Raw genomic sequence first — 23,246 nt, 5'->3', positions numbered from 1 at the left:
CATCAAAATTTGATCATTGTCACACCTCCTTTTTGCGCGCCCAGCCCCAAAGGGTAAAAAATGCGCGAGGGGAGTTTTTCCAATTTAAGTGACAATATTCGAAATGGGATTATTTATTTAATTCAGAGTCGCCACTTGGGAAAGGTTTGGCTTTTGGTGTCCCAAGTCATCGGTTTATCTTGAATCCCAAATCGAGGAAATTTTTGACTTTTCCAAATGAAGTCTGCGAACCAGAAATTCTAAGTAAGGAATTCTGTTGACCCGAGGGAAGGTGTTAGGCACCCTCGAATCCCGTGGTTCTAGCACGGTCGCTTAAATTGTTATAATGGCTAAATATCTGATTTAAATACATGTTATGACTTACGTGCTTTTATTAAGTTTAAACCGCTTTTATCATTATCACTTATTTTATAGAATTGCAATGTCGTGAAAATGCATCTCGAACCACGTCACAGTCAATGCGCCCATGATCGTCAACACATTTTTGACTTCGTTGAGATTTGGATTCGGGTCACATCAATGTGCACCCGGGTTTAAGAATGTAATTTAATTAAGTCGCGCCTAAAGAGTCTAGCGCATTATTATTTTTGTAGGAAGCCATGAAATTCACTAAACGGCCTATCCTGAATTCTAAATATTTATTATGATTATTTATTGAGGGCCCCGCAATTTTGCATTTTTATTTGGCGAGGCTCGTCTCTATTTAGAAAGGATATCCTAAAGTGGCTACATTTCTAATACATTTGTCTCTAAAACTAGAAAAAAAGGGTACATGCTGCTTTGGCCTAATCCGGGTTTTTATGATTAATTATTTACAAAGTTAAGAAAACATTATATTTTAATGGAAAAATGCTTTAATTTGACAAGGAAATCACATACTGAGTTAATGAAATACAACACTTAATCCGAACAAACATCTTTAAGTCGAATTTAGATTAACTTGCTTAAACAGGGTTAGTAGAATTCCTTATTAAAGAATGTTTCCGATAATATTCAAAGCTAGTCCTATAAATCGCCTAAAGAAGTCGAAACTGGGTGATTTAAAACTGTATTGTATTTGGCTAGATTTAACAGCCATTGGCCCCTACTTATTCAAAGCATGCTGAAAGAGTGAGTTCAATTCTAACAATCATATTGAATAGTTTCACATTCCATGAACTGTGTTTACATCCTGCATGCTTCTAAATGAATCAAATACCACGGTTTTAGATCAACATAAACATTAATTAAGTACAAACTTACGAATGTATTCTCTATTAGACTACAAATTAAAGGATTTATACAACTTTAACAATATTCGCAAAGCTGTAAATAAAGCCACAGATGATTAAAGATTCTTCAGATCTTTCATTTCAATTTTCATTTCGACATCAGTTACATCAGACAGATTCGAAGTGTGTACCTGAGAAGATGCTTACAATGAAGAAAGCAAAAGAGTCAGTTGAGTAAACAGTGCAAGCGAAACAGCAGCAGTAACAGATAACAGCAGCAGGACAAGTTCCGGTGCAAGATACAATTACAGACGAGGAAGAAGTGGAAAATGACAGCAGTAGGCAGTGAAGCATAAACAAAACTCCAGGCAAACCAACTCAAAAGAAACTAAGCACGAAAATACCACCAGAAATCTCAATTGAGACTTGGAAGAATTAGTACAGCCCAACAGGTTGACAGCAAATGAAGCCCAAACAGAAAACAGTTTTTCCTGAAATTTCTGTATATTCCCTGTTTCTTGTTCACTCTCTATCTGTGTATATAGCTTCTCTCAATGTGTCTGTATGTACCTTTTTATGATATCTCTCTCACTATCTCTTTTCTTCTTAAACAAAAGAGTGACAATTTTCAATCTTGGAATCTATTTGAGTTATCAAAAGAAACTCCTCTCAGTTTTTTTTTTGAACTTCAAGCCCTCAATGATTCAGTCTCTCTCTCTCTCTATGTTAACAATTTCCCTGTCTGTATCCCTATCTCCCTGTTCTCTTCTCCGTTATCTCTCAATGTGCCTCCCTTTTATAAGCCTTAACATCACCCTTTTTACAGCCTGATAGACTAATCAGATACCCCTCCCATGTGCTATCTTCTTTTCAGTTCCACTTAGCTATTTAAGTATTAACCCCATGACATTCCCTTGGCAGGCTTAACTTTCCCATTTTATTAACTAAAAGCAGACATGGGCAGCAGGAATATAATCTGACAACATATGCTGTCAAACTATTTTAATCCAAAAGGGCCTTTATGCACATGTTGTGCACAAATGCACATGCCCTCCAATTCATATTGCAGCTAACAATCTACCCTTTTATTTTCAGATTCAAATACAGCAACTATAAGTGACCATACTTGATTCTTACTTTGATTCAAACAAAGTTGCAGCAGGCAACAGGTTCAATTGTTAACATTTGAACTACTGAAATTAATTGACGATATTTGTCAACTCGACTATATTAGTTATAACACATACAATCGAAACCAAAATCAGACATTTAACAGTATAGGACACATGATTCGAATTGTATTGACTAAGCAGAATTGTACCCGAGGAATCAGTTAATCAGTTCAAATTTGAAATTCAACCAATTGCACAACAAATACATACATACACATTATCAGAACAAGTAGAAGAAGAAACTCAATCAAACAACAAAGGTTCAAGGCAAGGTGGACAGGACACAGTTGATAAAACTCAAAACACAGATTTCACGAAACATGAACAAACTTTAGAACAATCTCATGGACTAAAACAAATAAAGAAAAGAAAGCAAAACTCACCTTAAAACCCGAAAAATCAAAAGACCCTAGCTTGGACTCGAACAGACCTTTCTTAAGGCTGAACGGACTTTAATCGAAGTGTTTCTCAGATGAGAAACACTTCGATTAAGGTCCATTAGACCTTAATCTCTTCGGCTTGAACAAGACACGGACCATTGACGAGGAACCCTAAGGTTCCAAAAATCAGATCTGGGATTCATGCTTCCCTGGTCAGATTCGGACCAAACCAAGCATGGTTTGGTCACGAGGGGGTCTGGGGAGTGTCTGGTGTGAAATTGGGGTTAAACGGTGTAAGTCAAGTTCCGACTCAAATCTTCAAACGAAGATTCGAGAAGGTGGGAAGGGATTCGAGTTAAGTAGTTAACAGATCCATGTTCAGGATGGCAAGGGGATTCTAGGGTGTTAAAGTGAAGGTCACCGGCGTTCATGCCGCCGGGTTTCTAGTGAAGGGAGATGGGGGCGGCTAGGGTTTGAAGGGGAAGGGTCTGTGAAGACGAAAGCCGGGGTATTGGATAAGGGGGGCAGGGTATGGTTGCAAGTTTATATAGTTAGTGGATAGGTGAATCCTGGCCGTTGGATGAAACATGATGAAGGGCCAGGATCCTTCGACTAACAGGGAACGACGTCGTTTCAAGGGTAAAGGGTTGAGGTCGGTCCGGGTGAGACGGGTCGGGTCTGTTGATGGGTTCGGGGTGAGAGATCTTGGCCGTTGATCTTTCAGAGATCAACGACTCAGATCAGCCTGGATTAAAACGGCGTCGTTTGGACATTCTTGAAGTAGGCTGGTCACGGACCGGGCAAGCATGGGTTTTGGGCTGAGTTTGTTTGGGCCAATTTGTTTAAAATTGGCCCAAGTCCGAAAAAAGATTTTTTTTATTATTACTTATTTTCTTCTTTAATTTAAAAACAAAACCTAAGTAAATCAAATTAAAATTAAATAAACACTTAATACAATTATTTGCACACACATTAAAATATTTTAAAACAGGTAAAATCAAACAAAAACAAAATCACGAACAAAGATGCCTATTTATGATTTTCTATTTAACAACCGGATTACGGTTCAAATTATGCATGACACATACATTTTTTTTTATTTTGTTTTAATAAAAATAAAATGGGCAAAAATCATAAATAATTAACAAAGCGCCATGTAAAAATCCAAAAATTGTACAGCAGGACCAATTGTTATTATTTTTTATTTCTTTTGGAGCGATTGTCGCGCGAAACAAAAACCACGTGCTCACAGCTGCCCCTCTTTGTTCGGAAACACGAAGAGTTTTCGTGCAAAGATAAAGTGAGCGTGTATGAGCGATTTTTGCCTATGGACTACTCCGTGTGAAGCATGTTTTTGAAAGATCTGACCGAATCTTGCTTCAAAGATTTCCTACATATCCTGGGCTAAACAGGAATCAGGTCAATGTAGTTCGGGAAAATTTTGGTAGCTGGGACTACCATGGGATTGCAATGCTTGCTGTTACTGCTGTTGCTGTTGTCACTGCTGCGTCACTGACCGCCTTATTACAACCAAAGGAAAATTGGAACTGAACTAACTACTTATATGCAAGTCAACTGCGAGTTACAAGATTCCTATCTATGATTCTTTTGCGACTTGATCTTGGGTCTTAGCTGATTGAGCTTGGAGACTTTGATCTGAATCTTGATGCTTGCGAGTTGCGGCGACTTGTTCAATCTTTGGGATACTGAGTGAAACGCGACTGGCAGAGTTCAGGACCTTAGTCAAATGTTGGAGTCGATCCGCCTTCCATTTACTTTGATATTCTCGGGACATCTTCTTTTTGTCTTTTTTCTTCTTTGATTCTGAGTTGAGACTCATCTCGTGGGTCATTTCGAATCGGGTGGCTCGAGGTTAGACCTGCAGGAGAAAACAAACAAACGAACGAAATTTTCTGCTCCAGTTTCACTAGGAAAATTTCGTGAATTATTCGCCAGGAAGTTCATAAAATTGATGAAGGAAGATAAAAATGCTCAGTTCAGGGCTGGAGCCCTAATACCGACTAGCTGGGGAGAAGTTCAGTTTAGGGTTTAAAACCCTAATGCTGACTAAAGGAAAAATTCAGTTTGGGGTTTAAAACCCTAATGCTGATTGCATGGAAAAGCTCAGTTTAGGGTTTAAAACCCTAATACTGGCTGAATGGGAAAAAAGTTCAGTTTAGGGTTTAAAACCCTAATGCTGACTAAAGGAAAAATTCAGTTTAGGGTTTAAAATCCTAATGCTGATTGCATGGAAAAGCTCAGTTTAGGGTTTAAAACCCTAATGCTGGCTGAATGGAAAAAAGTTCAGTTTAGGGTTTAAAACCCTAATGCCGACTAAAGGAAAAATTCAGTTTAGGGTTTAAAACCCTAATGCTGATTGCATGGAAAAGCTCAGTTTAGGGTTTAAAACCCTAATGCTGGCTGAAAGGAAAAAGGTTCAGTTTAGGGTTTAAAACCCTAATGCTGACTAAAAGAAAATTCAGTTTAGGGTTTAAAACCCTAATGCTGATTGCATGGAAAGCTCAGTTTAGGGTTTAAAACCCTAATGCTGGCTGAATGGAAAAAGTTCAGTTTAGGGTTTAAAACCCTAATGCTGACTAAAGGGAAAAATTCAGTTTAGGGTTTAAAACCCTAATGCTGATTGCATGGAGAAGCTCAGTTTAGGGTTTAAAACCCTAATGCTGGCTGAATGGAAAAAGTTCAGTTTAGGGTTTAAAACCCTAATGCTGACTAAAAGAAAATTCAGTTTAGGGTTTAAAACCCTAATGCTGATTGCATGGAAAGCTCAGTTTAGGGTTTAAAACCCTAATGCTGGCTGAATGGAAAAAGTTCAGTTTAGGGTTTAAAACCCTAATGCTGACTAAAGAGAAAAATTCAGTTTAGGGTTTAAAACCCTAATGCTGATTGCATGGAAAAGCTTAGTTTAGGGTTTAAAACCCTAATGCTGGCTGAATGGAAAAAGTTCAGTTTAGGGTTTAAAACCCTAATGCTGACTAAAGGGAAATTCAGTTTAGGGTTTAAAACCCTAATGCTAATTGCATGGAGAGCTCAGTTTAGGGTTTAAAACCCTAATGCTGGCTGAATGGAAAAAGTTCAGTTTAGGGTTTAAAACCCTAATGCTGACTAAAAGAAAATTCAGTTTAGGGTTTAAAACCTTAATACTGATTGCATGGAGAGCTCAGTTTTGGGTTTAAAACCCTAATGCTGGCTGAATGGAAAAAGTTCAGTTTAGGGTTTAAAACCTTAATGCTGACTAAAAGAAAATTCAGTTTAGGGTTTAAAACCCTAATGCTGATTGCATGGAGAGCTCAGTTTAGGGTTTAAAACCCTAATGCTGGCTGAATGAGAAAAAAGTTCAGTTTAGGGTTTTAAACCCTAATGCTGACTAAAGGAAAAATTCAGTTTAGGGTTTAAAACCCTAACGCTGATTGCATAGAAAAGCTCAGTTTAGGGTTTAAAACCCTAATGCTGGCTGAATGAAAAAAGTTCAGTTTAGGGTTTTAAAACCCTAATGCTGACTAAAGGAAAAATTCAGTTCAGGGTTTAAAACCCTAATGCTGATGGCTGGGGGCAAAATTCGAGAACAACAACTGACCTCTTTTTTTTTTTTTTTTGAATTTTCTTGTCTTAGTAGAAGATAAAAGGGAGTTTCGTGGAAACTTACCTTTCGAGTGAATTCCTTATTGCCGAAATGTTTCTTGTACCCATGTACCTTCTTCTTTGGGCGACACCTGCTTCTTGCACGGTTGTCTTGGATTAAACCTGTTTCAACTTTTCAGACAAAAAACATTTGTTAGTTCGAAAATGACGGTCGGTTTGGTGACCTTGATCGTTCCCGGTTGCTTTGTTGCGCCTTCATTTCTGTTGCGAAGTCTCGCCACTGATTTGATTCATATGTCGGAACCTTTTAGGCTGCTCAGGCTTGTATTTCCAGATTCTGTGATGATTTGCCTCGTAAGGCTCTCTTTTTCTTTTCTCTCTTTTTTTGTCTCGTTTTGCTTGGAGGTTCCCAACGGGGTTTTATTGGAGGTATTCTGTGGGGATTCGTACAAAAGGAAGCTCTGTGGGGGAATATTTACAAAGTGGATTCTTTGTGTGGATTTTTGTATAATGGGGCATGCTGGATATTTGTTTCAAAGCGGGCTTTCTAGGATTTGTTGGGGTAAGCTTGCTGGGGAATTTTTACAAAGGGACTCGCTGGGGATGTGCTGAGGAAATTCCAACGGGGATTTTTTTTTTTTTTTTGTATTGGGGAGACTCTGTGGGAGATTGTACGGAGAGACTCTGTGGGGATTTGTACAGAGGGAGACTCTGTGGGGATTCGTCCGAAGGCGGACTTGCTGGGGGAGATTTCTCTCTTTCCTCTTTACTTTAAACACCATCAAACATCATGATTCATCAGGCTTGGGCAATCGTACCAACGAAACGAGGCGTTTTCCTTCATGAAACGGAATTCCGTGCAACCAAACCTGCCACCTGTCCTCTCCGGTACATCTAGAACTTGGGCTTAAACATAAAAGAGATTCGAAGAAAAACAAAGAAAAGATAAAACGAATTTCAGAAAAGGAGTGCCCCCTTCGGGACGAGAAAGACTTATCTGAGGAAGATAATGCTAGCTTTAATGACATGACATGCTCTTTGGACTGGACACCTGACCTTCCATAGACTTGCGTTTCCCTGAACCAGAACAGATCTGTGATTCCAAACCGGTGGAGCTTTGCCGAGACCTCCTTGGGGTGAAGTCATTCTTTTCGGCCAACAGCGCCCTTTGCGGGTTTTCGCCAGCTGACCTCTCTCATTTCTCTTCCTGTCATCGCTTGATAGCACTCTTTGCGAGTTTTTACAAAACAAGCTCTCTCATTTTGGTTTCTCTACTCCCGTCGCCTCGTGGTGCCCGAAGGTTTTCACCGACGAGACTCTCTCATTTTATCTTTCTCGATTCAGAGTGTGCCGGTCTCCATTTGTGATGCTTATTGGTTTCCCACTATCTTTGGTAATTGATCTGAAAGCTTGTGCTTGGTAAAGAGAGGTAGATGATACTAACTTCTAAACTGCTCGACGTACCCCGGTTTCAATTTCAGGGTGAATGGGATTTTATTGTTGGTGTGACTGAACCTCAGGGAGAGGCTGCCTACGTATCCTTTCGGAATCAAGTCAAACGTAGTTCAGGCCTCAATCAATTTTTTTTTTTGTTTTGTTTTGTTTTTGTTTTGTAAGCGGCCGAAAGGCTCGTAGAGAGAATTGGGTAGTGTTTGGGAGTAGTGGGGAATAAGACCTTCGTCATTTTCAAATGTGTCAGGACCACTGGAGTATAATTTAGACGTAGTATCTCTTGACTGCATCTGCATTTACTGCTGTTTCGGGGTCATTTCCTTCGATATCATCTAAATACAATGCTCCTCTCGGCAATATCTTCCTTATGATGTATGGGCCTTTCCAATTTGGAGCAAACTTCCCTTTTGCTTCCTCATGATGCGGCAGAATACGCCTCAGTACCAGCTGACCTACTTCGAGATTCCTGGGTCGGACTTTCTTGTTGTAAGCACGTGCCATTCTTCGTTGGTACAGCTGTCCGTGACAAACCGCGGCCATTCGCTTTTCATCAATCAAAGTCAATTGCTCTAACCGAGTCTTGACCCACTCGCTGTCTTCGATTTCTGCTTCGACAATGGTTCGAAGCGAAGGAATTTCTACCTCTGCCGGTATTACAGCCTCGGTCCCATAAACCAGAAGATAAGGAGTCGCTCCTACTGATGTGCGTACCGTAGTGTGATACCCCAACAGTGCAAATGGTAACTGCTCATGCCACTGTCAGGAACTTTGGATGGTTTTCCTCAAAATCTTCTTGATGTTTTTGTTTACCGCTTCCACAGCACCATTGGCCTTTGGCCGATAAGGAGTAGAATTCCTATGCGTTATTTTGAATTGCTCGCATACATCTCCCATTAAGTGACTGTTCAAGTTTGCTGCGTTATCTGTAATGATAGTTGCAGGAATACCGAAACGACAGATAAGGTTTGAGTGTACAAAATCCACTACAGCTTTTTTAGTGACCGACTTGAGAGTGACAGCTTCTACCCATTTTGTGAAGTAATCGATGGAAACCAGTATAAACCTGTGTCCATTCGAAGCCTTCGGTTCGATTGGTCCAATGACGTCCATGCCCCAGGCGACAAATGGCCAAGGTGCAGACATGGGATGCAGCTCCGTGGGAGGTGCATGAATCAAATCACCGTGCACCTGACACTGATGACACTTCCGAACGAAGCTAAAGCAATCCTTTTCCATGGTCATCCAGTAACAACCTGCTCGAAGGATTTTCTTTGCTAAGACATACCCGTTCATGTGAGGTCCGCACACACCTGCGTGTACTTCGTGCATGATCTTTCTTGCCTCCTCGATATCGACACATCTTAGAAGATTGAGGTCCGGGGTCCTCTTATACAACAATTCACCGCTCAGAAAGAAACCACTTGCATGCCGCCTAATGGTCCTCTTTTGATCTCCAGTAGCGTGCTCGGGGTATTCTTGTGTCTTCAGGAACCTTTTGATGTCATGGTACCAAGGCTGCGTATTTGATCCCGCCTTGATTACATTGCAGTAGCCGTGTCTTTCCTTGATTTGGATTTCCAAAGGATCGATGTGGGCGTTGCCCGGGTAGGGTAGCATTGAAGCCAAAGTAGCAAGTGCATCTTCCAGTTCATTGTGACACCTCGGGATATACCTGAACTCTATTGATGTAAAGCGCTTGCTGAGGTCCTCCACATGCTGTCGGTACAGGATAAGTTTGACATCCCGAGTTTCCCATTCGCCTTGGGCTTGCCGGATAATCAGGTCAGAATCTCCCATAATCAGTAAGTCTTTGACATCCTGATCGATTGCCATATGCATGCCCATGATGCAGGCTTCATACTCAGCTGTATTATTCGTGCAAAAGAAACGAAGTCTAGCTGTGGCGGGATAATGCTGACCAGAAGGCGAGATTAAAATTGCCCCAATCCCTACACCCTTGGCGTTCACGGCTCCATCAAAGAACATCTTCCAAACATGAGCGTCCTCTGAGACTACTTCTACAGTATTTACCTCTTCATCTAGAAAGTAGGTATCCAATGGCTGGTATTCCTCATCGACCGGATTTTCGGCCAAATGATCTGCTAGCGCCTGGGCTTTCATTGCTGTGCGAGTGACATAGACTATGTCGAATTCCGTAAGCAAGATTTTCCATTTAGCCAGTCTCCCAGTAGGCATTGGTTTCTAAAATATATACTTCAAAGGATCCAGCCTGCTTATGAGGAAAGTAGTGTGGGCTTGGAGATAATGTCTCAGCTTTTGAGTAACCCACGTCAGAGCGCAACATGTTCTTTCCATCAGAGTGTATTTGGCCTCGTAGCTGGTGAATTTCTTGCTTAAGTAATAGATTGCTTGCTCCTTCTTTCCGGTTATGTCGTGTTGCCCGAGGATGCAACCGAAAGAGTTCTCCAAGACTATCAGATACAAGAAAAGTGGCCTCCCCGGTTCTGGAGGGACCAAGACCGGGGGATTCGAAAGGTATTCTTTGACTTTATCAAAGGCTTCTTGACACTCAGTTGTCCATTTAATCACCGCATCTTTCCTTAACAGCTTGAATATGGGCTCACACGTGCTTGTCAGCTGGGCAATAAACCGACTGATGTAGTTCAACCTGCCCAACAGACTCATCACGTCTTTCTTTGTTCTCGGGGGAGGCAGATCTCTGATGGATTTTATCTTAGTTGGATCTAGCTCGATACCTCTCCTGCTTACGATGAAACCCAAAAGTTTGCCCGACGGAACTCCGAAAGCGCATTTGGCTGGGTTCAGCTTCAAGTCATACTTCCTTAATCTCTCGAAGAATTTCCTCAAGTCTTGGATGTGATTATCCTGCGTCCTGGACTTGACTATCACGTCGTCCACGTACACCTCTATTTCCTGATGCATCATGTCATGGAAAATGGCAGTCATGGCCCTCATGTAAGTAGCCCCCGCAACAGTAGGTGCCCCAAGGCGTGGTGAAGGCTGTTTTCTCGGCGTCCTCTTCATCCATCAGTACCTGATGATACCCGGTGTAACAATCCACGAAAGATTGTATCTCGTGTTTGGCGCAGTTATCAACGAGTATGTGGATGTTGGGAAGTGGGAAATTATCTTTGGGACTGGCTCTATTCAGATCTCGGTAATCTACACATACCCGAGTTTTCCCGTCCTTTTTGGTACTGGAACCACATTCGCCAACCATGTTGTATATTGGACTACCCGAATTACTCCCGTTTTCAGTTGTTTAGTGTTCTCCTCTTTAATCTTGTCGCTGACCTCAGTTTTGAACTTTCGTTGCTTTTGTTGAACTAGAGGACAATCAGGATGAATCGGCAATTTATGAACCACTAGATCAACACCTAGACCTGGCATGTCATCATATGACCAAGCAAACACGTCTTTAAATTCAAAAAGAAGTTGAATTATCACCTCTCGCGTTTTTTTGTCCGTGTGAATGCTTATCTTGGTCTCCCGGATTTCTTCAGGAGTTCCTAAATTAACCGGTTCGGTGTCATTCAGATTTGGCTTAGGTTTATTCTCAAAATATTCCAACTCTTGGTTTATCTCCCTAAAAGCTTCTTCCACATCATATTCTGGTTCTGGGTTCATTAATTCGCAGTTAAATAGCTCATTGTGATCTGGGCGTGAAGTCCGCAAGCATGTCATATTTAAAGCCGCATTATTATGACTGAAAAGAAAGATAAAAGGAAAAACAACAAAAATCAAAACAAAAGAAAGAATGGGAAAGCAATGATGATTTTTTTTATTTTCTTTAGAAAGTTGGAAGACAACACTGTTTACAACTTAGGAATTCAAAACAACAATTAAAAGGAAGAAAACGTTCAAGTTATGTCATGGAGATAACTTGTGACACAGGAAAGGTGGCAGGACAGGTCTACCCGGACTTCCGTCTAGTCGGGAATGGCGTGGCCTCCCAGTTTTGAAGTTTGGCGTTCGGCCCCATGTACATCATCTCAGCAATGCTTGTGCCTTCACCTGGTTGAACCATGTGGACCTCGTATAGCATCTCTCTCATCGCCCCACATATCTCCTCGATTTCCTCAGCTGTGAAGACCTCATCATCTTCTTCTTCGGCGTACCTTGCCCTGATGAAAATTGCATATAAATCTGGCAGTGGTCGAGGTAACTTCCAACCCTCATTTTTTCTTTTCTTTGCCCACTCTTCGTCTGCTGAAGTAGGTTTGAAACCTAGTCCAAAAGGTTTCTTGGTGACTGGCAAGGTAATGGGTTCTGTTATTCCCTAAAGGGTTCGTCCAAGCCCCTTCCCTGGCCTAAATCCGTGCCGGATCATCTCTTTGGCCACCATAACCGAGGCGTTAGACAAGAAAGTCTGGGGGCAGGGTATCCCCTCTTCGTGCTGCTCTGCCAGTACAATCTCAAAAGCTTGATAGACCGTATGTTCGCTCCCTTCTCTCGGTTCCAGATATGGAATGGATGGGTCCCGATAAATAACATGCTCATCTTCCCCATGGACCACGATCTCCCGGTCTTCGTGCTCGAACTTTATCATCTAGTGAAGAGTGGAAGGCACGGCTCCTGCCGCATGGATCCAAGGTCTTCCAAGGAGAAAATTGTAGGATGTATCCATGTCGAGCACCTGGAAGGTTACTTGAAATTCGACTGGTCCTATGACCAACAATAGGTCTATTTCTCCCATGGTATGTCTCTTGATGCCGTCGAAAGCCCTTACGCAGACATTGTTGGGTCGGATTCTTCCGGTCCCAATTTCCATTCTTTGTAGCGTGGAGAGCGGGCAAATGTCAACGCCTGAGCCCCCATTCAACATTACCCGCTTGACATAATAGTCTTCGCATTTAACTGTTAGATGCAAGGCCTTGTTGTGTGCCGCTCCTTCCGGGGGTAGATCGTTCTTGCTGAAAGAGATTTGGTTGACGGCGAAGAATCTTTCTGTCATCCGCTCTAATTGCTCTACCGAGGTTTCAACTGGCACATATGCTTCATTCAGGGTCTTTAGTAAGATCTTTTGATGCTCGGTCGACCTCATTAACAATGACAGCATGGACACTTGCTCGGGGTACTTGCGCAGTTGATCTATCACTTCGTAATCTGGCATTTTCATTTGTTGGAAGAACACCTCCGCTTCTTCAACACTTACGGGCTTCTTTGGCGGGAAGCGCCTTTGTGTGGCGTCGTTCAGTTCTTGGGTATTTGAATACCTTCCAATGAAAGTATTTTCTGGAAGTTCTCCCATGACCTCTTTGCCTTTGTACATTACCAATGTCTTTTGATAATTCCACGACACTGTGGATGGGTTGGTCATTGGCTTTTGTGGCACGCGTCCGATAACCACTGGCTCATTCAGCCGAGGTGGTTGAATCATCCCCCGGACCACATAGGCCCCTTTCGGCACGTACATAGGTTTTGTCTTTTTGATTCCGAAGTTCTGCGTCTTCTCAGCTCGACCTTGTGGTATGTAAAGAACTCCACCCTTTACCGGTACCACTTTCTTCTCCACCTTCTTCTCAGGCACTTTCTTTATAGCTTTGGCCTCCTCCCCCTTTTCTGGTTTCTGGTCTACTTCGGGCCTCTTCCCCGTGTCGACAATGGCAATTATGGCTTTCAGAGCGGGGTCGAACTCTTTGTCTTCACAAATCATTCCGATCAGCGGCCCATTATTGTGAGCAGGTAATGGATTGTTAGTTACATTCGGGATCTCCTCGTCCCTTAGCACTATTTTCCCTTGCTCTATCAAATTTTCGACCACTCTTTTCAACGACCAGCAGTCATTTGTATCATGTCCCTCTGCCCCTGAATGATAGGCGCATCTGACTCCAGCTTTGTAAGAAGGTGATGTCGGGTTTTGCCTTGTTTGAGGGATTGGTTGCAAGAAACCCAACTGTACCAGCTTTGGGAACAAAGTTGAGTATGGTTCACCGATGGGCGTGAAAGTCCGCCTTCTGGGTGGCTCCTGAGGGCGGAAGTTATTCTGCGGGGGTTGTGGGTTATAGTGGTTGCGGTAAGGAAGCTGATTTCTGGGAGGTGGAGCTGGGCCTCGGTTGGCTTGTTGTGGTGGATGGGTATAAGGTTGGGCATTCATGACCATATAAGGTTGATGAGCATATGCCAAATTTGAGTGGGGGTAGTAGTGTTGTGGGGTTCTTTCCGGAAAACGGGGCCTGGGATGACGATACTCCCTTGTTTCCGAGGCTGCCATAGTCGTTTCTTCCTTCTTTTTCCCTCTTGTCGTTCCTCCGGACCCTCTTTGGACGGCCTGGGAGGTCGCCCTTATGGCTGCTTGACTCAGAATCCTACCTGTTTTCAAACCAGTTTCCACCATCTCTCCAATCTTGATCCCTTCCGCGAATGGCTTACCCATGGCTGACATCATGTTTTGGAAATAGTCAGACTCTTGAGCCTGGAGAAAGGTAGTGACCATTTCCACTTCATCCATGGGAGGCTTTACTCTTGACGCCTGTTCACGCCACTTAATAGCATATTCTCTGAAGCTTTCTTCTTCAAATTCGACAGAGAATTTCGGTCTGGCGCAATGTCGATGTTATACTGGAATTGTTTCACAAAATCTCTGGCGAGATCATCCCATATATGCCATCGGGACATTTCCTGGTCCATATACCATTCCGAGGCTATCCCTACTAGACTTTCCCCAAAATATGCCATTAGCAGTTCTTCTTTTCCGCCGGCTCCCTGCAATTGGTTGCAGTATTTCTTAAGATGTGCAATGGGGTCACCGTGCCCATCGTATTTCTCGAACTTTGGGGTCTTGAAACCCGTTGGCAGGTGCACGTGAGGGAACATGCACAGGTCGGCGTAAGAGACGCTCTTCTGTCCGCTCAATCCTTGCATATTCTTCAAACTTTGTTCAAGGCTTCTCATTCTCTTGGCAATCTCATTTTGTTCTGCAATTCTGGGGTTTTGATCCTGCCCGGGTGCAAGCTCGCACTGAGGCAGTAGAGGATTAGTGCTGGTAGCGAACCTAGTTGGTTCCATTGAGAACGATGGTGCTTGGAATGTAAAAGAGGATGAGTCAAAGCTTGGCTTGTACGTGGTAGGCTGTGCCGTGATCGGGCAAGGCGATGCAGTAAAGATGTTCATGCTTGCATCAGTGGATGACATTCAGGGATGAGGCTCAGAAGGCGATCCAGCAGAGAAGGCTGAGGTGGCTGGGTACCCGAATGGGGTAGTAGGATAATTTATGGGGACATTAGAAGTCCCACTCGACCTGGAGAATAATTCAGGGAATCTGGGGACGACACTTGGCGGTTCTTTCCCATTATTCTAGTCGTCCAACATTTCCAAAATGCGGAGCCGTAGGATTCTATTTTCCTCCGCAGTTGCGGATTCAGGTGTGAGGACGGCTGAGATTGAGCTCTCCTCAGAAACAGGGATTGTTTGCAATGGAATTTCTGAAGACATTTCCACACTTCCTTTTGACCTGGTGAAGTAAGTGTGAGTACTGCTTCTGGTCCTAACAACAGGTAGTTGAACACTTCTCCTTGACCTCGTGAAGTATGAGTGCGAGGCCAGACTTTCACCAAACCAACCGTCTTTTCAAAACCCTGGATACTCAACGACAAACGCATGGTTAATTTGCAGCAAATAACAGATAGTTAATCTCACGTTGGGCATGATGCACCTATACAGTTAAGTTGATTACTATATGTTTGCTACGAGAGCATGCGTCATTCCGGCATTTTTCCTCTTTATTAGTTTTCCCCCTTTTTTTTCTTTTTTTTTCTTTTTCTTCTTTTTTTTTTGTTTTTCTTTTATGTTTTTTTTATTTTGCAGTAAAAGAAATGCGACCGGATCCGATGAGGATTGCCTACGTATCACGATGCCTACGTGAATCAGATCATTACGTAGTTCGAAAAACACAAATGAGCATAAAAGAAGCAACCTCTTTATTGTTGAAATGGTCTATTACAAACTACATTTTGCAAAAGAAAAAGCAAACTTCGAAAATAAACCTAGACTCAAAATAGACTAAAAATCACCCTGATGGGAAAAACAGGCAGAAGATGCTAAGATACAGATTTGACTTATGAGTGCATTATGGTTTTGAAAATTGGTGTCCGCGGGGCATCGTTCGGCCTCGCCGCGGTCCTAGGCGTGAGATCCCTCTCAAGTTGCTCCAGCTCGTGCATAGTCTGCTTGACATGACCCATTACTGCCGAGAGGATGGTAACGCTGGACATGTTCTCACATCGTAAACATCGTCTGGTGATGGCATGGGCAATGGCCTTGATCCTATCTCTGGTTTGCTTCTTCTCTACGAGTAGGCGTTTTATCTGATCGCTGCATATCTTGAAGACTTGAGCATCCTGTACATGCTGATGTTTCAGTTGCCGTACTTCCAACTTCATCTGGGCTATTGAGTCGTACCAGTATCTGCCCTCAATTTGGAAATCCTTGGCCTGATTAACTGCTTTGATCTCAAGTGCAGCCATTTCTCTCTTTATTTTAGCAACAGTTTTCTCGTGGTCGCCTTCCAATTGATTCAGGTATCGGCGATGCTTATCTACTCTTATATCCCACTGTGCCCTGAGCTCGGCTATGACGTTTTCAGATTTCTCCAAACCATCTTGCCATTCCCTGATTTCACTTTTTAGCCTTTTTATCAGCTGCTCGTCTGATCGACGTCTTGGCTGTTTACCCGCATCCACCCTTATCTGTTTGATCTGGGCTCTGAGCATTTCGTTTTCCTGAATTAACCTGTTCCGCTCTCCCAGATCGGTAGCAACTTGCACGTTGTGCTCATATTTCAAGCTTTCCACTTGTTGCTTTAACCTGCTGATTTCGGCGCAATAGCCTCTTTCTTTCGCTAACCAATCCCACTGTTTTTGCGATGTTTCAGCGAAATTCAGGATGTGGGGTCTCTTAGCCGGCCTTTCATGATCCAGTTCCCTTCTATACCATGCCAGGTAACCTGGCGCCGTCTCCCCTTTGGCTCGATCCCGCACGCAAGTATCTGATTTCAAATATTGACACTCACTCCAGATTTGGCGAATTTTCGCTTCTGGGAATTGTCCGTTAGGACTTATCTCAACTGCTTGAGTGCTAAGATCTTCCTCATGAGGTACTGTCTGGCATCTTCCGAACTATCTCAAAACTCGGCAGGGTGCGTAAGGTTGAATGCTCTTAAGCCCCATTAATAAGAAATGAGTTTTAGCTGCCGACATATATAGGATCTCATCAACAGGCAACCATCTTAACGTCCATTGTATTTGGCTGGCAGTAAGAGCTTGAAAGAACGAGGTCCATGCCAGGACTCCTTTGGGCAAACTGATCTCTTTGGTTCTCGTGTAAGATTCTTCTATGCAAGTCTTTTCCGGGGAACCATGGCTCAAAATCTCGGAATGATGGCAGAGGTGCTCGGTCATCCATATCTGTAGGAGCAAGTTACAACCTTCGAAGAAATTTCCCCCAGCTTTACAAGCTGTAAGAGCTCGAAAGATGTCAGATACCACCATAGGTGCGAGAGTACTGTCACTTCTGTGTGAGTAAAGTGCTGACGACCCCGGATATCTTCAAATCAATGTTTCCGTCTTTCCTTGGAAATACCAGAAGGCCCAGGAACATCATCATGAATGCTACCCGTCTGTGCTTGTCCCACTTCTGACGAACACCTTTGCTGCACAGTTTATTGATTGGATTATTGAATCCCCCCTCATGACCGTACCTATCATATATGAAGCATGGAGTACAAAATCCGGCTGCCAGATCCGGGTTGTGGACTGTTCTAGGTATCTTCAATGAATCTAGGAACTGATGTACCGTGACAACTCTTGGGGCGACCAAGTATTTTTGCCTCAATGGGAGTTCATCATTCCCGATGTACCCAGCCATTTCTTCCAAAGTCGGGGTGAGTTCAAAATCAGAGAAATGGAAAACATTGTGTGCCGGGTCCCAGTAGGTAACCAAAGCTCTTATGATATCTCCCCGAGGCTGGATTTCCAACAAACCCACGAGATCTTTCAGATATTTCTTGACCTCATTTTGTCCTTCAGCACCTAGATCATTCCACCATAGCCATAACTTGACAGGGATTTTGGTCATTATTGAAAAATGTTCATTTTGCATCGTGCTTATCCTGCACATTTATTAAGGTGATTTCAACAAAAATGACTTTGACTCAAAAATATTTTACAAAGGGGATCAAGTTTTGAACACGGCCTTTAAACACTTTGAGGACGAAGATTTTAAGGCCGTGTGGGTCAACTGGACAAAAATACTAAACAAGACCCAAAAGTGGCTATTTATGCAAAGTCAGCCTTCCGGCGTCCCTTTCGGGAACATTCGGCTATTTATGACAAAACAGCATCACCCGATTTATTTATGACTCTTTTTATCGTTTTTCAAATTAGAAAACTCAATATTGCCAATACGGCCTTTCAACGCCTCGGTGACGAGGATTTTAAGGCTGTGTGGGTCAATTGGACCAAACCTTAAAAAAAATGACTCAAAGGTGGCTGTTTATGCAAAGTCAGCCTTCCGGCGTCCCTTTCGGGAACATTCAGCTATTTATGACAAAACAACATCACCTGATTTATTTACGACTCTTTTAAAGTTTGAAACACATTTTTTTTATTTATTCATTGATTCTGGCTACTTTAGCAAAATGGGATTGAACCCGACGAGGGTTGCCTACGTATCTCACATCCGGTGAGAATCAAACCTGCGTAGTTCGGGCGCATCGTGAATAGAGAAAATCAAATAAATCTAGAAAACAAGAATATATTTTTTTATTATTTTTTGAAAAGAGATAAAGACTAAAGAAAATATATATATATTTTTTTTAGGAAATATTTGGACTATTAGTCTGATTTTATAAAAGGGATACTACGAAAGAAACAACATTTTTTGAATTATGAATTTTTTCTTTTAAATAAATACCTTTTTTTTATTTTGAATAAAAAAAAAAAGATTTTTATATATTTTTTTTAATAACTCAAACTAAGAAGACAAATTTTGTTTTTATTCTTTTTTAGAAAAATTCCGGCGAGGTTTTGACACTACTTGGACATTGGTTTTATTTTTCCAAAATAAGTAATTATCTCCCTACGCTGCTATTTTCTTTTTTAGAAACCGGTCAGCATGCGGAACTGAAGCAAATAAATGCGCAAAACAGATAGGAATGCAGCAGGATGGTCTTTTCATTTCAGGTTGCCTGTCCTAGACAGACCCAACCCCTGTGTTGAGCCCCCTAAGTCAAATGCAACATGATGCAAATAAACGTTCCTACTAGGGATCCGGCATTAAGTTTCGTTATACTAGGTTTATAACCTGGGAATTTGTTCTAGACTGTGTACCCGAGCAGACAACTCGAGTCGAGGAGAGGGCTACGTACCGGGGACCCGCGAGATCGTCCGGGTTTGTAACTTGCCCGACCTCTTTCTTATTTCAGGTATCGACACTAACAGAATAGGGAGTCTCGACCAGCGAGCTTCTCCCCGGAGGTAAGAAGAGAAAGGTTTCGGCACAGTTTATATACAGTTCAGATAATATCAAAGCGGTAAAAAAAAAAATAACATTTAGCACGTTATGCAAAAACATGTAATAAAGATCAGATAATAAAGCCAAATATAACAATTATTCTAAGCTCGAATTCTTGAACCCTGAACCAGTGGTTCTGGGTTAATATTCCCCAGCGGAGTCGCCAGAGCTGTCACACCTCCTTTTTGCGCGCCCAGCCCCAAAGGGTAAAAAATGCGCGAGGGGAGTTTTTCCAATTTAAGTGACAATATTCGAAATGGGATTATTTATTTAATTCAGAGTCGCCACTTGGGAAAGGTTTGGCTTTTGGTGTCCCAAGTCACCGGTTTATCTTGAATCCCAAATCGAGGAAATTTTCGACTTTTCCAAATGAAGTCTGCGAACCAGAAATTCTAAGTAAGGAATTCTGTTGACCCGGGGGAAGGTGTTAGGCACCCTCGAATCTCGTGGTTATAGCACGATCGCTTAAATTGTTATAATGGCTAAATATCTGATTTAAATACATGTTATGACTTACGTGCTTTTATTAAGTTTAAACCGCTTTTATCATTATCACTTATTTTATAGAATTGCAACGTCGTGAAAATGCATCTCGAACCACGTCACAATCAATGCGCCCGTGATCGTCAACACATTTTTGACTTCGTTGAGATTTGGATTCGGGTCACATCAATGTGCACCCGGGTTTAAGAATGTAATTTAATTAAGTCGCGCCTAAAGAGTCTAGCGCATTATTATTTTTGTAGGAAGCCATGAAATTCACTAAACGGCCTATCCTGAATTCTAAATATTTATTATGATTATTTATTGAGGGCCCCGCAATTTTGCATTTTTATTTGGCGAGGCTCGTCTCTATTTAGAAAGGATATCCTAAAGTGGCTACATTTCTAATACATTTGTCTCTAAAACTAGAAGAAAAAGGTACATGCTGCTTTGGCCTAATCCGGGTTTTTATGATTAATTATTTACAAAGTTAAGAAAACATTATATTTTAATGGAAAAATGCTTTAATTTGACAAGGAAATCACATACGAGTTAACGAAATACAACACTTAATCCGAACAAACATCTTTAAGTCGAATTTAGATTAACTTGCTTAAACAGGGTTAGTAGAATTCCTTATTAAAGAATGTTTCCGATGATATTCAAAGCTAGTCCTATAAATCGCCTAAAGAAGTCGAAACTGGGTGATTTAAAACTGTATTGTATTTGGCTAGATTTAAAAGCCATTGGCCCTTACTTATTCAAAGCATGCTGAAAGAGTGAGTTCAATTCTAACAATCATATTGAATAGTTTCACATTCCATGAACTGTGTTTACATCCTGTATGCTTCTAAATGAATCAAATACCACGGTTTCAGATCAACATAAACATTAATTAAGTACAAACTTACGAATGTATTCTCTATTAGGCTACAAATTAAAGGATTTATACAACTTTAACAATATTCGCAAAGCTGTAAGTAAAGCCACAGATGATTAAAGATTCTTTAGATCTTTCATTTCAATTTTCATTTCGACATCAGTTACATCAGACAGATTCGAAGTGTGTACCTGAGAAGATGCTTACAATGAAGAAAGCAAAAGAGTCAGTTGAGCAAACAGTGCAAGCGAAACAGTAGCAGTAACAGATAACAGCAGCAGGACAAGTTCCGGTGCAAGATACAATTACAGACGAGGAAGAAGTGGAAAATGACAGCAGTAGGCAGTGAAGCATAAACAAAACTCCAGGCAAACCAACTCAAAAGAAACTAAGCACGAAAATACCACCAGAAATCTCAATTGAGACTTGGAAGAATTAGTACAGCCCAACAGGTTGACAGCAAATGAAGCCCAAACAGAAAACAGTTTTTCCTGAAATTTCTGTATATTCCCTGTTTCTTGTTCACTCTCTATCTGTGTATATAGCTTCTCTCAATGTGTCTGTATGTACCTTTTTATGATATCTCTCTCACTATCTCTTTTCTTCTTAAACAAAAGAGTGACAATTTTCAATCTTGGAATCTATTTGAGTTATCAAAAGAAACTCCTCTCAGTTTTTTTTTTGAACTTCAAGCCCTCAATGATTCAGTCTCTCTCTCTCTCTCTCTATGTTAACAATTTCCCTGTCTGTATCCCTATCTCCCTGTTCTCTTCTCCATTATCTCTCAATGTGCCTCCCTTTTATAAGCCTTAACATCACCCTTTTTACAGCCTGATAGACTAATCAGATACCCCTCCCATGTGCTATCTTCTTTTCAGTTCCACTTAGCTATTTAAGTATTAACCCCATGACATTCCCTTGGCAGGCTTAACTTTCCCATTTTATTAACTAAAAGCAGACATGGGCAGCAGGAATATAATCTGACAACATATGCTGTCAAACTATTTTAATCCAAAAGGGCCTTTATGCACATGTTGTGCACAAATGCACATGCCCTCCAATTCATATTGCAGCTAACAATCTACCCTTTTATTTTCAGATTCAAATACAGCAACTATAAGTGACCATACTTGATTCTTACTTTGATTCAAACAAAGTTGCAGCAGGCAACAGGTTCAATTGTTAACATTTGAACTACTGAAATTAATTGACGACATTTGTCGACTCGACTATATTAGTTATAACACATACAATCGAAACCAAAATCAGACATTTAACAGTATAGGACACATGATTCGAATTGTATTGACTAAGCAGAATTGTACCCGAGGAATCAGTTAATCAGTTCAAATTTGAAATTCAACCAATTGCACAACAAATACATACATACACATTATCATAACAAGTAGAAGAAGAAACTCAATCAAACAACAAAGGTTCAGGCAAGGTGGACAGGACACAGTTGATAAAACTCAAAACACAGATTTCACGAAACATGAACAAACTTTAGAACAATCTCATGGACTAAAACAAATAAAGAAAAGAAAGCAAAACTCACCTTAAAACCCGAAAAATCAAAAGACCCTAGCTTGGACTCGAACAGACCTTTCTTAAGGCTGAACGGACTTTAATCGAAGTGTTTCTCAGATGAGAAACACTTCGATTAAGGTCCATTAGACCTTAATCTCTTCGGCTTGAACAAGACACGGACCATTGACGAGGAACCCTAAGGTTCCAAAAATCAGATCTGGGATTCATGCTTCCCTGGTCAGATTCGGACCAAACCAAGCATGGTTTGGTCACGAGGGGGGTCTGGGGAGTGTCTGGTGTGAAACAGGGGTTAAACGGTGTAAGTCAAGTTCCGACTCAAATCTTCAAACGAAGATTCGAGAAGGTGGGAAGGGATTCGAGTTAAGTAGTTAACAGATCCATGTTCAAGATGGCAAGGGGATTCTAGGGTGTTAAGGTGAAGGTCACCGGCGTTCATGCCGCCGGGTTTCTGGTAAAGGGAGATGGGGGCGGCTAGGGTTTGAAGGGGAAGGGTCTGTGAAGATGAAAGCCGGGGTATTGGATAGGGGGGGCAGGGTATGGTTGCAAGTTTATATAGTTAGTGGATAGGTGAATCCTGGCCGTTGGATGAAACATGATGAAGGGCCAGGATCCTTCGACTAACAGGGAACGACGTCGTTTCAAGGGTAAAGGGTTGAGGTCGGTCCGGGTGAGACGGGTCGGGTCTGTTGATGGGTTCGGGGTGAGAGATCTTGGCCGTTGATCTTTCAGAGATCAACGGCTCAGATCAGCCTGGATTAAAACGGCGTCGTTTGGACATTCTTGAAGTAGGCTGGTCACGGACCGGGCAAGCATGGGTTTTGGGCTGAGTTTGTTTGGGCCAATTTGTTTAAAATTGGCCCAAGTCCGAAAAAAGATTTTTTTTTATTATTACTTATTTTCTTCTTTATTTTAAAAACAAAACCTAAGTAAATCAAATTAAAATTAAATAAACACTTAATACAATTATTTGCACACACATTAAAATATTTTAAAACAGGTAAAATCAAACAAAAACAAAATCACG

The sequence above is a fragment of the Nicotiana tabacum genome, chromosome 16, assembly GCF_000715075.1.
Source record: "Nicotiana tabacum cultivar K326 chromosome 16, ASM71507v2, whole genome shotgun sequence".
Lineage (NCBI taxonomy): Eukaryota > Viridiplantae > Streptophyta > Magnoliopsida > Solanales > Solanaceae > Nicotiana > Nicotiana tabacum.
Note: the sequence above shows the minus strand (reverse complement) of the source record.